Below are 15,613 nucleotides of genomic sequence, written 5' to 3'. Positions count from 1 at the left end.
TGCTTGATAGGTTATAACTTTTATTTTTTTGTCCCGATACATGGAGGGTGCTACTGAGCAGAGTCACAGGAGTCAGCTGATGAACTTTTAACAAAAGAATAACACATTTATTAAACAAGAAAAAAATGAACTATATTACAATACTCTTTCACCACAGCTACACATATTATTGCTATAGCTACAAGAGTAGATCAGAGGCTAGGAATTCAGCGGTGAGCAACTCGCCTCCTGACTCCCCAAAGCATGTCCACCACCTACAAGTTGTTATGATCCCAGCTGATGTTACTACTGGACAAGCCAGATCTTGTCTAGTTGAGCTTTACAGATACCTACAGATTTGTAAGGATAACACAAGTTACAAAAACTATCTTATACTCGTAATGTTCACAGTAAGTACACAGCCCATGTAAACCAATAGGTGACTATGATCAAAAATACTACACTTTGAAACCAAGTAACAGATGCCACTTCAAATAGATGCTATGAATCTCTCCTCAACTCCCCCGAGACGCTTGTCACACCGTGAGGCAACTGATCTTGCTGAGCTCCATCTTTCATTGGAGGGTTTCCAATCTCCACACTCAAAGAACTCACTCTGGAATCTTCTCCCTAATCACACTTTCTTTCAGATGCCTTCCACAAGGGTCCACTTCCAGGGCTTTGAACTGTCCTTCCAATGTTCCTCTCCCCTAGATCACCACATTCGTTCAAACTTCCTTCCACATGCTGTCTCTCAAATGCTCAGCCGTGCCAACTGAACACCACTGCTTCACATGCCCATAGTAAAGAATCACAGACCTTAAGCTGTCTCCTTGCACCTTCTGGCTTCTCACAAGCTGTTTTGCTTTAAGTCTGCTTCCTGCAGCTTCTCTTTAAGCATAAAGCTTGGAACCTTTGTCTCTGCTCCTTACTCTTAACTTCACGTAACAGGACCTTTTCCAGGTTCCAGTCTTTTTCCTTTGACTTAACTGTCCTCTTGTGACCTTTCCTGTTCCACTCCCCTGGATTTGGGGACGTCCTTCTTTAGTTTTTGGAACCTGCTGCTGCAGCTTCCTTTCCCGTCCAGCCTCTTTGGAATCCTGGCTTCAACTGAGATGAAATTTCTTTTCTAGTTTTCTCTGTCTCTGTGAGTCAATCTCTCTGGACCGCTGTTGCTAGGCAACAGCACAGTTTTTTCTACTTTGTTTTAACTTTCCTAAACCACCATCCCCCTTTATAACACAGCTCTCCACTTCAAGGGTCATAAATCTCTTTAGAATGTAGGCACACAAATAAAACCTTAGATCTGCTGTCTCCACTCTAAAATTAAACTAGATCCCAGGTAACACTTTTTTAACCCACAAATAGAAAAATATAAATTAAACTTAAACTTAAAGATATACTTTATTCCTAATACACCCAAATACACATATAACTTAGTTAAACTATCTCTATTTCCTAACAAATGCTTAAGTCGGGAGTGTGATTGAATACTCTTTGCACCCACAGACAAATAGTGTTAGGTACATCTTTTAAAAATAAACTTCTGTGGAGATGGCTGGAGCAGGGGTTCTCCTTCAGCTCAACAGCCCTGCCAGATGGCCATCGTATCCATTGCCCAAACTCAACCTTGATTACTGGGATTAGGCTGCTGATGTCACATATAACCCCAGCTATTCACTGGTCAAGAGTGGTGAAAAAGGCATATGGGACACTTGCCTTTATCAATTGAGGCATAGATTGCAAAAGTAGGGAGGTCATGTTGGAGTTGTATAGAACCTTGGTGAGGCCACAGCTGGAGTACTGTGTGCAGTTCTGGTTGCCACATTACAGGAAGGATGTGATTGCACTGGAGGGGGTGCAGAGGAGATTCACCAGGATATTGCCTGGAATGAAACATTTAAGTTATGAAGAGAGGTTGGATAGACTTGGGTTGTTTTCGTTGGAGCAGAGAAGACTGACGGGCGACCTGATCGAGGTGTACAAGATTATGTGGGGCATAGACAGGGTGGATAGGGAGCAGCTGTTCCCCTTAGTTGAAGGGTCAGTCACGAGGGGACATAAGTTCAAGGTGAGGGACAGGAGGTTTAGGGGGGATATGAGGAAAAATATTTTTACCCAGAGGGGGTGACGGTCTGGAATGCGCTGCCTGTGAGGGTGGTGGAGGCGGGTTGCCTCACACCCTTTAAAAAGTACCTGGATGAGCACTTGGCATGTCATAACATTCAAAGCTATGGGCCAAGTGCTGTTAAGTGGGATTAGGTAGGTAAATCAGGTGTTTCTCACGTGTCAGTGCAGACTCGATGGGCCAAAGGGCCTCTTCTGCACTGTGTGATTCTGAAATTCTGTGATTCCAAAAATGCCTGACCCATCAAAAGTAGCCAGGTTCTGGGAAAATTCTAATTTCAGCCTTTGGGTTTGATGCCACAAGAACGCCCAATCGTTATGATCCCATAGAGACCAATTAACTTGTTTTAAAAAGCGATGAATTTCCCAGGGACTCAGGGAAAGAACTGAAGGACAAGATTTCATGTTTTAAGAATTTTACTGTAACAAGCAAACAAAAATCAAATAGAAAAACATTACATAGCAGACAACTAATACATCAAACTAAGGAAAAAGGTAAGTTTTGCATTCACTAATTAACACAATCAAAATATATTTTAGGAAAATTTTTTCGCAATGCCATGCTTCTGGCTGATATATAGCATTGCTATAATAGTCCTATAGTCACTATGAGCTTGCCAGCAGAGGTTCACTTCTCCCCGTTAGGCCAGGTCAGAACTTTTAGTGACCTTCAACACTACCTGTTGGAGTCCTTGAATTTTGGTTGTCACCAGCAAGGCACACCTCGGCGACTCTTTGTTCCCAAACATTACATAGCAGACAACTAATACATCAAACTTTCGGAAAGTTTCAAGAGTCCCATCGGTTCTGTTCCCTTCCTTTCAAAAAGAAGCAAAACTCTCACAAGCATTTTCCTTGGTTGTTAACACAAAACCAGTCCACCTGCTTCCCCATAGCAGAAATTTCTTTGTTTCCACGTCTCAAACAGCAGCTACCCTTTGTCTGAAATACTGTGCAAATGTGTTCAAACTGGCACCCAACAATTCAGTGAGTTTCTGTTTGAATTTCTTTCCCCATGCCAACTGGATTACATGGGCATGTTTCTGAGCTGAGGCATTTATCATAACTTCACCATTTCTCTTTTGAGAATATTCTGTTTCACCTTAAGTTAAAAGGGACATTTTAAAACATAACTGAAATTAGATTTGGCGTTCATGACAATATATTCAACAACCCTGCCTCCACTGCTCTCTGGGGTAGAGAGTTTCAAAGATTAATGATCCTCTGAGAGAAGGAATCCCTACTCATTTCTAACTAAAATAGGAGACCTCTCATTTTGAAACTGATTCACCAGTTCTAGATTCTACCACGAGGGAAAATGTTCTCCCAACAGATACCCTGCCAAGCCCCCCTCAGAATCTTATATATAATCAATCACCTCTCATTCTTCTAAACTCCAATGAGTATTGGCCCAACCTGCTCAATCTTCCTTCATAAGATGAGGCCTTCATCCCAGGAATGAGCCTAGTGTATCTTCTCTGAACTGCTTACAATTCCAGTATATGTCTCCTCAAGTCAGGTGACCAAAACTACACATAGATCTGGTCTCACCAATGCCCTATCCAGTTGTAGCAAGACTACCCTACTTGTATACTCCATCCCCCTTGCAATAAAGGCCAGCATTCCATTTGCCTTCCTAATTACTTACTGTACCTGCATGCTAACTTTCTGTGATTCATCTAACTTGAGCAACATTCCCACTGCAAAAGTGCCAGACAATGACCATCTCCAACAAGAGAGAATCTAAACATTTCCCTTTGACATTTAATGGCATTACCATTGATGAATCCCCCACTATCAAGATCCTGGGGGGTTACCAGTGACCAGCAACTGAACTGGACAAGCCAGATAAATACTGTTGCTACAAGAACAGGTCAGGGGCTGAGAATCCAGCACCAAGTAACTCACCTCCAGACTCCCCAAAGACTGTCCACCATCAACAAGGCACAAGTCAAGAGTCTGATGGAATACTCTCTGCTTGCCTGGATGAGTGCAGCTCCAACAACACTCAAGAAGCTTGACACCATCCAGGACAAAGCAGGATGTTTGATTGGCACCCCGTCCACCATTTTAAACATTCAGTCCCGCCACCACTGATGTACAATGGCAGTACAAGGTGTGCTGTGACAACTCACCAAGGCTCCTTCGATTGCACCTTCCAAACCCGTGACCTCTACCACTTAGAAGGACAAGAGCAGCAGATGCATGGGGACACCACCACCTGCAGGTTCTCCTCCAAACAACAGACCATCCTGTCTTGGAACTATATCACCTTTCCTTCACTGTCGTTTGGTCAAAATCTTGGAACTTGCATTCCAACAGCACTGTGGGTGTACCTGTGGTGCAGCAGTTCAAGAAGTCAGCTCACCACCAAATTATAGAAGGATTGGTAGTCCTAAAATAACAATAACAGGCATGAAATCCAAAATATTAATACTTCCGTCCCACCAACCTTTGAAATACTGAGCACATTTGCAGGATTGATGTTATTTGGTTTTAAAATTGCTTAATAACCCCTTGGAATTAAAGTGTATCTAACACAAATTTGTTAATGCTTTAGCTAAAATAAGAGCGACGTTTGATGTTAACATATTATTCAATGACAGGATAACATCACTGAAAATTTCTAATCTTTCAAATCTTTATTTCCTCTCTTCCCCTTTGACTTCCATGCACATGCACGCACACAAACAGAATTTCCCCAATACTCTTCTGAAAACTTAACTCATGTAGAGATACAATTCCACATTGGTCAATAGCTTAACCATTAGCTTAACGAAGTTACTGTTCTATATTTGTGAACCTAAATAACTAATATGACATAATAACTAAGCCAGGTCCTACCACATCTAAAGTTACTCAACTTTCTAGCAAGATCAAAGGTGTGAAATATGATTTCTTTTGTCCCCATCCTACCACTATTTCAAAATGTTGAGATGAACTTTTGATACCCGGCTGCCTTGGGTGAAGGTATAGACCAGGGATTGAACTGAGATCTCCCTAGAGAGTGGTTCACTACAACTTTGGCAATTAATTGATCCACTTACCCATTCTAATGCTCTTTGAACTAACTTGTGCTAACAGTGTGGTTAGATTGGGTTGGAATTTGATCAAACATCCATGTTTATTCAAATTAACCTGGGAACACCAGCCCCTGAAATGGGACTTTGTTACTCCAGACCTGATTTATTTTTGCAAATGTAAATGATGTATTACATACCAGGCTGTCTAGAGAGAGAATTTGAGGATAACTTTAAACAACAATGAAGTTTGCATGGCATGATGTGGATAATGTACATTTTCTTAGAGCTAAGTAGCGCAGACATCCTTTAGCAACATTTGTGTTTTTGAGACTATTTATGTTTATGTACCAAAATAGGCAATGAACATACAAAATAATAATAGAGATAAAAATAAAAAAACTGCGGATGCTGGAAATCCAAAACAAAAACAGAATTACCTGGAAAAACTCAGCAGGTCTGGCAGCATCGGCGGAGAAGAAAAGAGTTGACGTTTCGAGTCCTCATGACCCTTCAACAGAACTCAAACTCATTTCTCTCCAGTTCTGTTGAAGAGTCATGAGGACTCGAAACGTCAACTCTTTTCTTCTCCGCCGATGCTGCCAGACCTGCTGAGTTTTTCCAGGTAATTCTGTTTTTGTTTTATAAAAAGTAATAATGTGTAATCAATTCATGCAGGAAAATATACAGACTCTGTATTTAGAATACTGCTCCATTTGTCCGACTGATAGTATGTTTCAGAAAGATGGTGGTCCACTCAATAAGGGCTTGACAAACATGATCATCTGTGTCACTCTTCTGAAAGATTTCAAAGTGCTTCAAAGTTCTAAGAACATTGCAAGCTTATAATTGGCCTCCACCTTCTTTCATCACCTCTAACAGTGTTAGTTTTCACACTTCTGTGTAAATGGAAAGGCTTTTTCTGTTGGTCTTTGTGTTTAAACTGTAGAATGATTGCAGTTAATATTTAAGCATAGGTCTAGGAGATCTGTTTGGTACTTTTAATTCAATACTATCCATGTATTGTGTTCAATGCATAGTATTGAATTAAAGGAACATAGCCTTGTATATTTTTGAAAAATTAAAATACTCTTATGTCAATACTAAATGTTGTAAGATTATACTTTCTTGCTGATTTTGTGAATGTAAAAAAATTAAACTCTGCTCCTGTGAAGATGAATGCAGGCAATTAATGAGCCATGGTTCACTGTTAGACAGCTAAATTAAAATTAACAGCAATGAAAATATCAGTATTGCTAACACAACTAATTCATAAGTGAATTTAATATTTTACAATAATCTATGATTAGATTGTTTCTTTGGCCTATTATTAAGTTAGTAATTTTGTTATATATTTATTTTAAATTCACTAAAGCCTTTGCATAAATGCATATTCCAATCTCTAACAAGACACTGCGCTGTATTTTTGTTTCCAAGTATTCCCACTGGTGACACATATCAGTGTTGCCACCACTTAAAAGTGCCAGTAGGTATGTCAGCCACCTCGTTCCTAGTAAGTTTCAGGCAAGATGTATTTTAGTGATTGAGTATTGGGAATTTTCCTTAACTCATATTTTCTGATTAGGATTCAATCTAATTTACAAAGCACAGAATCACAGAACTGTTATAACACAGAAGGAGACCATGCAGTCCGTCGTGTCTATGTCAGCTCTCCAAATAAGCAATTCATTGATTATCATTCCCCTGCTCTCTCCCCGTAACCCTTTGCATTCTTCCTTTACAAATTACAGTCCAACTTCCTTTTGAATGCCTCGATTGAACCTGCCTCCACCACATTCTCTGGCCCTATTAATAAAGCCTAGGATACTGTATGCTTTATTAGCTGCGCTCTCAACCTGTCATGTCACCTTCAATGACTTATGTACATATACACCCAGGTCCCTCTGCTTCTGCACCCCCTTTAGAATTGTACCCTTTATTTTATGTTGGTTTTCTGTGTTCTTCCTACCAAAATGAATCACTTCACATAGTTCCGCATTAAGCTTCATTTGCCGTTTGTCAGCCCATTCCACCAACTTGTCTATGTCCTTTTGAAGTTCTACACTATCCTCCTCACAGTTCTCCTAAGTTTTGTATCATCCACAAATTTTGAAATTATGCCCTGTACACACAGGTCTAGGTCATTAATATATACATCAAGTAGAGCAAGGGGCCCAACACCGACCAGTACAAACCTTCCTCCAGTCTAAAAAACATCCATCAACCACTACTCTTCTGTTTCCTATCACTCAGCCAATTTTGTATCTATGCTGTTACTGTCCCTTTTATTCCATGGGCTATAACTTTCCTCTCAAGTCTGTTGTGTGGCACTGTATCAAATGCCTTTTGAAAGTCCATGTACACCACGTTAACAGCATTACCCTCATCAACGCTCTCTGTTACCTTTTCAAAGCATTCCAACAAATTAATTAGATACGATTTAACCTTAACAAATCCATTCTGTTTTCCTTAATTAACCTGCATTTGCCCAAGTGACCATTAATTTTGTCCCAAATTATTGTTTCTAGAAGCTTCCCCACCATCGAAGTTAAACTGACTGGCCTGTGGTTGCTGGTCTTATTCTTATTCCCTGTTTTTGAACAAAGATGTAACATTTGTAATTCTCCAGTTCTCTGTAACCACCCCTAGGTGGATTGGAAAATTATGGCAAGTGCCTCGGCAATTTCCACTCACTTCCTTCAGTATCCTTGGATGCATCTCATCCAGTCCTGTACAACTTTAAGTACAGACAGCCTATTCAATACATCCTTATCAACTTTAAATCCTTCTATTAATTACCTCCTCATTCACCATGACCTGGGTAGCATAGTCTTCCTTGGTAAAGACAAGTGCAAAGTACTCATTTAATATCTCAGCTATGCCCCCTACCTCCATGTGTAAATCTGCTTTTTGGTCCTTAATTGGTGGCACTTCTCTTTTTATCACTCTTTTACTCTTTATATGCCTATAGAAGCCTTTGGGATTCCATTTTACATTAGCTGCCAGTTTCATTTCATACCCTCTCTATGTTTCTCTTATTTGGATTTTCACTTCCCTTTTCAACCTTCTATATTCTACCTGGCTCTCAGCACAGATTGATCAACATCTGTGACCAGTTCGAACTGACCTCAGGATCCAAGGTAACTCATGGCAAGAACGACGCCAAGTTCTTTGGGAATTGGGCTGACCCATCTTTTATCCCCTTCGCCGTCAGGTCAGACTGCCTGAAGGTGCTGAGGATATGGTTTGGAGGGACCAGGGCATGCGTTAAGAGACTGGAAAGAGCGAGTGGGTATGGTGAAAAGAAAACTGGGCATGTGGGGGCGACGCTCCCTCTCCATTGTGGGTAAGAACCTGGTCATCAGGTGTGAGGCACTCTTGGTGTTGCTGTGCGTGGTGCAGGTCTGGCCCATTGCTCACTCCTGCTCTGTGGCGATCACCCGAGCCATATTCTGTTTTATCCAGAAGTTGAAAATAGACCACTTTTGCAGGGACATGATGTACAAAACTCTAAATAAAGGGGGAAAAATAGTGCCCTACATCACCCTCATCATGATGGCCGCCTTTGTATGTGGTTGCATCAAGCTGTGCCTAGACCCTCAGTGCGCAAACACCTAGTGTCGCTGTGTGCTGAGGTTCTACCTGTTCCCGGTGTTGCGAAGAATGGGAATGGCCAAGCTGCCGTGGAATGCTCCAAGTAAATGGACCGTGCTGCAACACCTGTCCCCTCATGGAAAAATTTATGGTGAGAAACACCTTTGTCCAACGGGCAGTGGTCGGCATGTAATGTACTAGAGGCCCTGTGGGAAAAGGTGGATCCTGTTGATGGTTCCCCAAGTAGACTGTCAATGCCTCATTGCTGGAATTTTTCAACAAGCACCAAGGCTGGTGGTGAGAAAGGCCCTCCCTGTCAGATCCTTCCTATACAGCAGGAGTCTCACCCCCAACTGCATGTTGCCCCCGAGGTGGCTGTGGTGGGAAAGAGACCATTGTTTACCTCCTTATGGAATGTGCCTTTGCAAAAAAGGTCTGGAGAGAGATGCAGTGGTTTTTGTCGAGGTTCATCCCGAGCAGCTCTGTGACACAGGACTCTGTGCTCCATGCGTTATCCCCAGAGACACACACCAAGACAAATATCAACTGCAGCTGGAGGATCATCAACTCGATGAAAGATGCTCTTTAGTCTGCGCGAGACTTGTTGGTCTTCCAGTGCAAAGGGTTGACCGAGTGTTGCTGACTGGCACATTTCAAGGTCCAGGACTACGTGCTGAGGAATGCCCTAAACCTTGGGGCAGCTGTCACAAAGACGTAATAGGGAAAGGTTGCTGTCCACAGCCATAGTGCACCGAGGGGCTGGGAATTGTATAGACCTCCTGAGCTGTATGACTCACATTGAATGTATGCAGTGAATAGTACAAGTATCACAATTGTATTGAAACACCTCAGGATGCAAGATGATCTATGTGGAAAACTTGAATATGGTTGCACTTTTTGTGATGGCCATTTTGAAATGTTTTGTAATGTTCTTTCAGATATTTTGTGAATAAAGTATATTTGTCCAAAAAAATAATAACAGCAACCTATAATCAGTGAGTTGTGGCAACCAGAAAAAGCTAAGTATTTATTCATTGAACCTCTAATATATAGTTTTACCTATAGAATAGTGTTGAGAGGTGACACAAAAGGAGACTTTGAACAGAGTGTGTTGCTTAAGGAATATGGATAGAACTTGCAAATGACCTGAAAGCTAACAGTAAAGGTTTTTAAATATGTTAACAGAAAGAGAGTCGTATAGGGGAATATAGGCCCATTGAACATAGATACAAATGAGTTGCAATGAACAACAAGGAAGTGGCAGACTTGTTGAATCAATACCTTGTACCCGTCTTCACAGTGAAGGAAAAGGATGACATAGTAGCATTTTTAAAATATTTGTTCATGGGATGTGGACATTGTTGGCTCGGCCAGCATTTATCACCACATACCCACTAAGTTCTTCCTCTTGACTTATTTTTGGGAACAGTGGGACAACACCTCAGAAAAAAAAATACCAGCTGTTGCAATCTCCATAGAAGCTGTTAACTTTTAAAAAGAAATGCAAACCTTCAGTTGATAGCTGAAAAAATGACACAAGGTTTCACTTTTTAAGTCTTTTGCTGTAACAGATCAGCTGTGGTCTTATCGAATGACACAGCAGGCTCAAAGGGCCAAATAGCCTACTCCTCTTAAGTTCCATGATACTACGTCCCAAACAGACTAAAAGTCCTAGTGACTAAATACTTTTTTGTAGGCAACTTATACTTTAATTAACAGAACAGAGCTTTCCCCTTTTACTTTTAATATAACTAAAAAACCTACTTCACAGGTATACTTTGCACTGTCCCTCGGATAGTCAAGTTCCCAAACCAAGTCCAAAGTGATTTCCAAAGTAAATATTAGTTCCAAAGGGTTTACTTTGCATCCTTTCTTTTCCCAGTCTGGTAACTTTCAACAGGGCTTTTCCTGGAGATTCTCCCCCTAGTGCAAGTTAAGCAAATATTCTAATCTCATTTTAATTCCTCCTGAATTTGGTCTTTTCAATTCCAGCATGAGCTCCAGCCTGCATTCCTACGTGGTGAGTCATAGAGACTTTCTGCCTCTTGCTGCTCCCTCTCTCCCAGAATCTGTCTGAGAGTTTTCAGGTGTATCTTAGAAACTCTTCGCCTCTCAAAGCCCATCTCCATGGTAACGCAAATGACATTGGTAGAAATATTGATTGATTGCTGAAAAAAGAGACATGCCATCAAAGCTTTTCACCCTGGACTCATCGGGATAGCTTGCAAGAAATTACCAACTGTAACAGGGGAGCAACAATTTATACTGCATGAGGAAAGAGTGCTGATTGGTTGGCAAGTGGACTCTGATTGGAGGTCTTGCCATGGAGAATGCAGCATTGAACAGTTAACTTGCCCAGCTTTGTTCAAATTCAAACCGGGCAGGTCGATTCTGATTACTCAAGGCATTGCCCTGGGGAATGAACCAGGGAATGAGTGTTCCCTAAGCTTTGTTATGTTGATAAAGGCACGATGAATGGACATATTTCTTCTTTTTGCGAAGGACAGGGCCCTGTGTGTGAACATATGTGGATTTTAGCATGTGTAAGTCAGCCACACTGCAAGCCTAAATAACAATCTTAAATTGGTTTTGTGTAATTCTTAACACAATCAGGATTGTTTAGCAGGTGTTGTCCAATCACGGAATCACACATAATGCTGGTCACTATGTTTTGAGTTTTGTAAGCATGGGCTGGTTGGGTACGGTCAGCACTTTGCATGTTGTGAACAGCAGAAGGGACATGCTGTTTGATACGATCAGCCAATCGTTGGGACATACGGCCTATATACCTGGGATCACACTGGCACTGAAATTCATGTACCACACTGTTCATTTTTGCATTAGGCAGAACATCTTTTTGGCTTGATGGCAGGATCCTGCTAGTGGAGAATACCACTCATGTTGCTACTGCATAGTAACAACATGCAACGGCTAGCTTACCTGTTTCTCAAATTTTTGATACACCTCACCCTTCCATTGTAACTTGAGGTAAACTGGGCACTTTTCAGGACTGGAAGTGGCAGCCTTAGGCTCATTCATGAGTTTACGCGATATACAATGAGCGATGATCTGACCAGTAATGGATAAGATAGAGCGTAATGGGACGTCACTTCTGTATGTCTTGGGCAGCCTATACATACGCAGTCGCAGTGAGCTGGTAGGACAAAATCTTATCATATATACCACCCTGCAGCTGATTGCTCTTACATAAGTTTAACAAGCGCTTTTGTAACTTGCTTTTGAGTAGGGCTTAGCGCCGGTCCAATGGTTGCACATTTGGTTCTGCACAACATGAGTTGGCCAAATGGCTGGGCGAGTTGCTACAAACAGTTCTGAGCAAGTTTTCCACATACACAGTGAAGGACTTCTTCAGCTTTGCAAAGACCACACAGGACTTGCATATCGATAGCAATGCTGTGTCGTTCAACATTGTTAGCCTATTCATCAATGTACCACTCAAGGAATCCATAGATATTTTCACCGTACCACTATATTATTGCGATCTAGATGCACCACTAATATCTCAATCTCTATTTATTGAACTTATGAATTTTGCAACTGATGCAGTTGAGTTCAGTTTTAACAACACTATGTATGCCCAAATAGACGGTGTTGCCATGGGATCCTCTTTAGGCCCAACTCTTGCAAATATTTTCATCAGTTTCCATGAGAAACGCATCTTTAATGGAATGACACCTAACCTCCTACCTCATGCATATTTCTGATACATAAATGATACGTTGGCTATATTTGATTCCACAGCTGCACGTAAGAACACCATTACACACCTTATGGGGCTTTATCCTGCATTCAAATTCACCTTTGAAATGGAGCATTCAAATGAGTTCCCTTTCTTCAACATGCTAGTTGAGAAATTCCCCCAATGGGTTCTCTACTACAGTCTACCACAAGCCTACATTGGTCAATATATGCATTGGGATTCTGTTATGAAACTCAATTTACCTTAATCTTGAGCGCAGAGGTCGGGAACAACAAGCCCCGACATACCGTGGATCTCCTGTGCCTCTGCAGGCCGAGAGCAGGCTGCACATGTGCAGTTTGGCACTTTTACGCTCTTTGGGGCCCAGTGTGCTTGTACCTAGAAAAATGGCACAAAAGCCCAGGTCAAGTTTCTGAGCGCCATGGCCAGCAAGTGTCCTAGGTAGGGAGATGTCCGAAACAGGGTAGAGGGGACAGGGAGAGGTCCCAAAAGCAAATCCCAGGTAAGGGAGAGAAACAGGTTCTAGTTAAGGAAAAAGAGAGGAGCAGAGAAACCGGCTTCCAATTAGAAAAAGGGATGCGAGGAGCAGACTTTAAGTGAAGTCAGCTTGGGAGAAGCTCTGGTAATCAAAGAGCGCTCAGCAGAAGCCATGAAGACAGCCAAAGGTTGGTGACTCCGTAATGCGGGCCGCTGTGGCAAAGGTTACCCCTTTGGAACAGTAGTGTTCTGCTCAGCATGACTGAAGATCTGAAATTGTGCTTGAGTTGGTGTTTGAGTACGTACTTGGGAATCCAGGGGAATGGAATCTTGGAAGGTGAGATTGAAACCCTACAAGGTGGGCCGTTGTAGCCATCCAAGTTTACGCGACTTTTGTAGAGAATTCCAAGGGGCAATCTTTGAAGGTGAAGATTAGAAACCATCGTGCGAAAGACGAAGGGCGGGATTTTCTGGTCCCACCCACTGCTGGGACCGTCCAGACACACTAAAAGCCAATAGACTTTTGGCTGGCCTGCTGTATCCCCTGTGGCGGAGTAGCAAAACCCCGGTCAACGTTTCATTGAGATTGGTTGACCCTCAGTGTTACGGACATTTGGGTGGGTTGTTAAGAAATCCATGAAATCTGCTTTGGTTGCATTTGGCATTTATTGTGTAGTATGGTGTGTTCAACCACAGTTTGTTAATTCATATGTACCGAATACTTACACTGAAAGTTAGAGTATAAGATAGATATTGTACATTTTTTAATTTCCTGACCTTATAGTATTTTTTTGTTTGTTCAAAACCTGTGGAATCTTGTGGCTTTCTTCACTGAGCAAGTATCTTGAATCTCAAAATTTGTCTGCTTTAAACAAAACGTTATTTGTCCCTTTGGGGTCAGGCCAAGGATCAGCACAACTCCTACAGTTCCACATGCTATAAGATTGAACTTATCAACAACCTTGTAAAATATAGCTCAAGTCATTTGCTCACTATGCAAGCTTGACACTGAAATAGGGTACATCAAAGCCATTCTGCAAGATAATGTCTACCCTGATCAGATCATTGCTCACAGTATGTGCATGAATGGGCCTAAGGCTGCCACCATTGGTCTATAAAAGTGCCCAGACTACCTCAGATTACAATGGAAGAGTGAGGTGAATCAAAAATTTGAGCAACAGGTGAAGCTAGCAATTGCATGCTGTTTCTATACAGTGGCGGCGCAAGTGGTATTCTCCACTAACAGGATGCTGCCGTCAAACCAAAAAATGTTCTGATTATCTCCCAAATGAGCAATTTGTTAAATGGATTTCAGTGCCAGGTATACAGGCCGTGCGTTGCAAAGATTGGCAGATCATTTCAAACAGCATGTCCCTTTGGCTGTTCGCAAAAGGCAAAGTACTGACTGTGCCCAACCAGCCCATGCTCACTAAACTCAAAACATAGTGACCAACATTAGATGTGATTCTGTGATTGGACAACACCTGCTAAACAATCCTGATTGTGTTAAGAATTACACTGAAAACCAATTTAAGATTGTCGGTTAGACTCTAAGTGTGACCCACTTATGCTTACAAGAAGCCACATATATTCACATGCACTGGGCCCTATCCTTTACAGGCTGAAGGGACATCCATGCATTGCACCTTTTTCAACTAACTTAAAGCTGAGGGAACAGTCATTCCCTGGTTCATTCCCCAGAGCAATGCTTTGACCAATCAGAATCGACATGCCCGGTTTGAACTTGAACAAAGCTGGGCAGTTAATTGGAACATTCTCCGTGGCAACACTTCCACCAATCAACACTCTCTTCCCATGCAGTATAAATTGTTGTTCCCCCGTTACAGTTGGTAATTTCTCCTGAGCTATCTTGATGAGTGCAAGACAAAAAGCTTTGATAGCATGTCTCATTTTTCAGCAATAATCAAGTTCTGTACTACCAAATGACTAATTGTTGATTTGGTAAAATTGTTGAAATCTATCTTTGAGACCTCAACTTTCTTTATAAATGATTCCTGATTTCTTTAGGACACTGTCATTCTCAATGGACTGGCTTGCCATCCTAGGAGATGGCAGTACTTACCTCCTGCAAAGTCCTTTGCTTGCATGAAATTGACAGTATTAATAGGCAACTTCAGCATCACTCTAACAATAACAGATCAATTAACTAAAACATAGTTCAAATTCACTCTCCAAAATACAACAGTTAAACTATTTCTATCAATGCCCTGTATCAATGCACTTTTATCTAGCAAATACTTTGGAGAGAAATTCACATCTTTTGCGAACATCAGGGATTGAACCAACCCCGAATCTCAAAGGATTGCTATGTTTTTTCCCCCTCTATCAGACAAAACTATGATTACTTCACCCCCAAATACAAAACTCCCATAATCTTTTATGTCCTGACTTCCACTCATGGTAAGTACATTAGATGGTATCGTTTTATCACAAGCCTCACTCGCTGGTACAGCATTTTCTGGAGAAAAATTAGATACACACAAAACCAACAGCTTAGCTTTCAACTTACAACAGTCTGCTTTTACATGCTTTGTCTTTTGGCAAAAATAACATGTTGGTCTCCTTGAATCATATTTATCCTCCATACTATCTTTTCTTTAATAACCCTGAGAAGCATCTGTTTTTTCAGTTCTGCCATTCCCCATGCTATTTAGTGTACTGCTCACTATCAGAC

The 15,613-nt window shown here is 41.5% G+C and overlaps 1 protein-coding gene across 14 annotated transcripts in view; it reads left to right on the top strand.

The window, feature by feature from the left end:
• Window positions 1-15,613, top strand: part of mipol1 (mirror-image polydactyly 1) — a 363,283-nt gene that overhangs the window by 255,699 nt on the left and 91,971 nt on the right. The window lies entirely within an intron of this gene.

Source organism: Carcharodon carcharias, chromosome 20, assembly GCF_017639515.1.
Source record: "Carcharodon carcharias isolate sCarCar2 chromosome 20, sCarCar2.pri, whole genome shotgun sequence".
Lineage (NCBI taxonomy): Eukaryota > Metazoa > Chordata > Chondrichthyes > Lamniformes > Lamnidae > Carcharodon > Carcharodon carcharias.
Note: the sequence above shows the minus strand (reverse complement) of the source record. Positions and strands in the feature narration are given on the sequence as shown.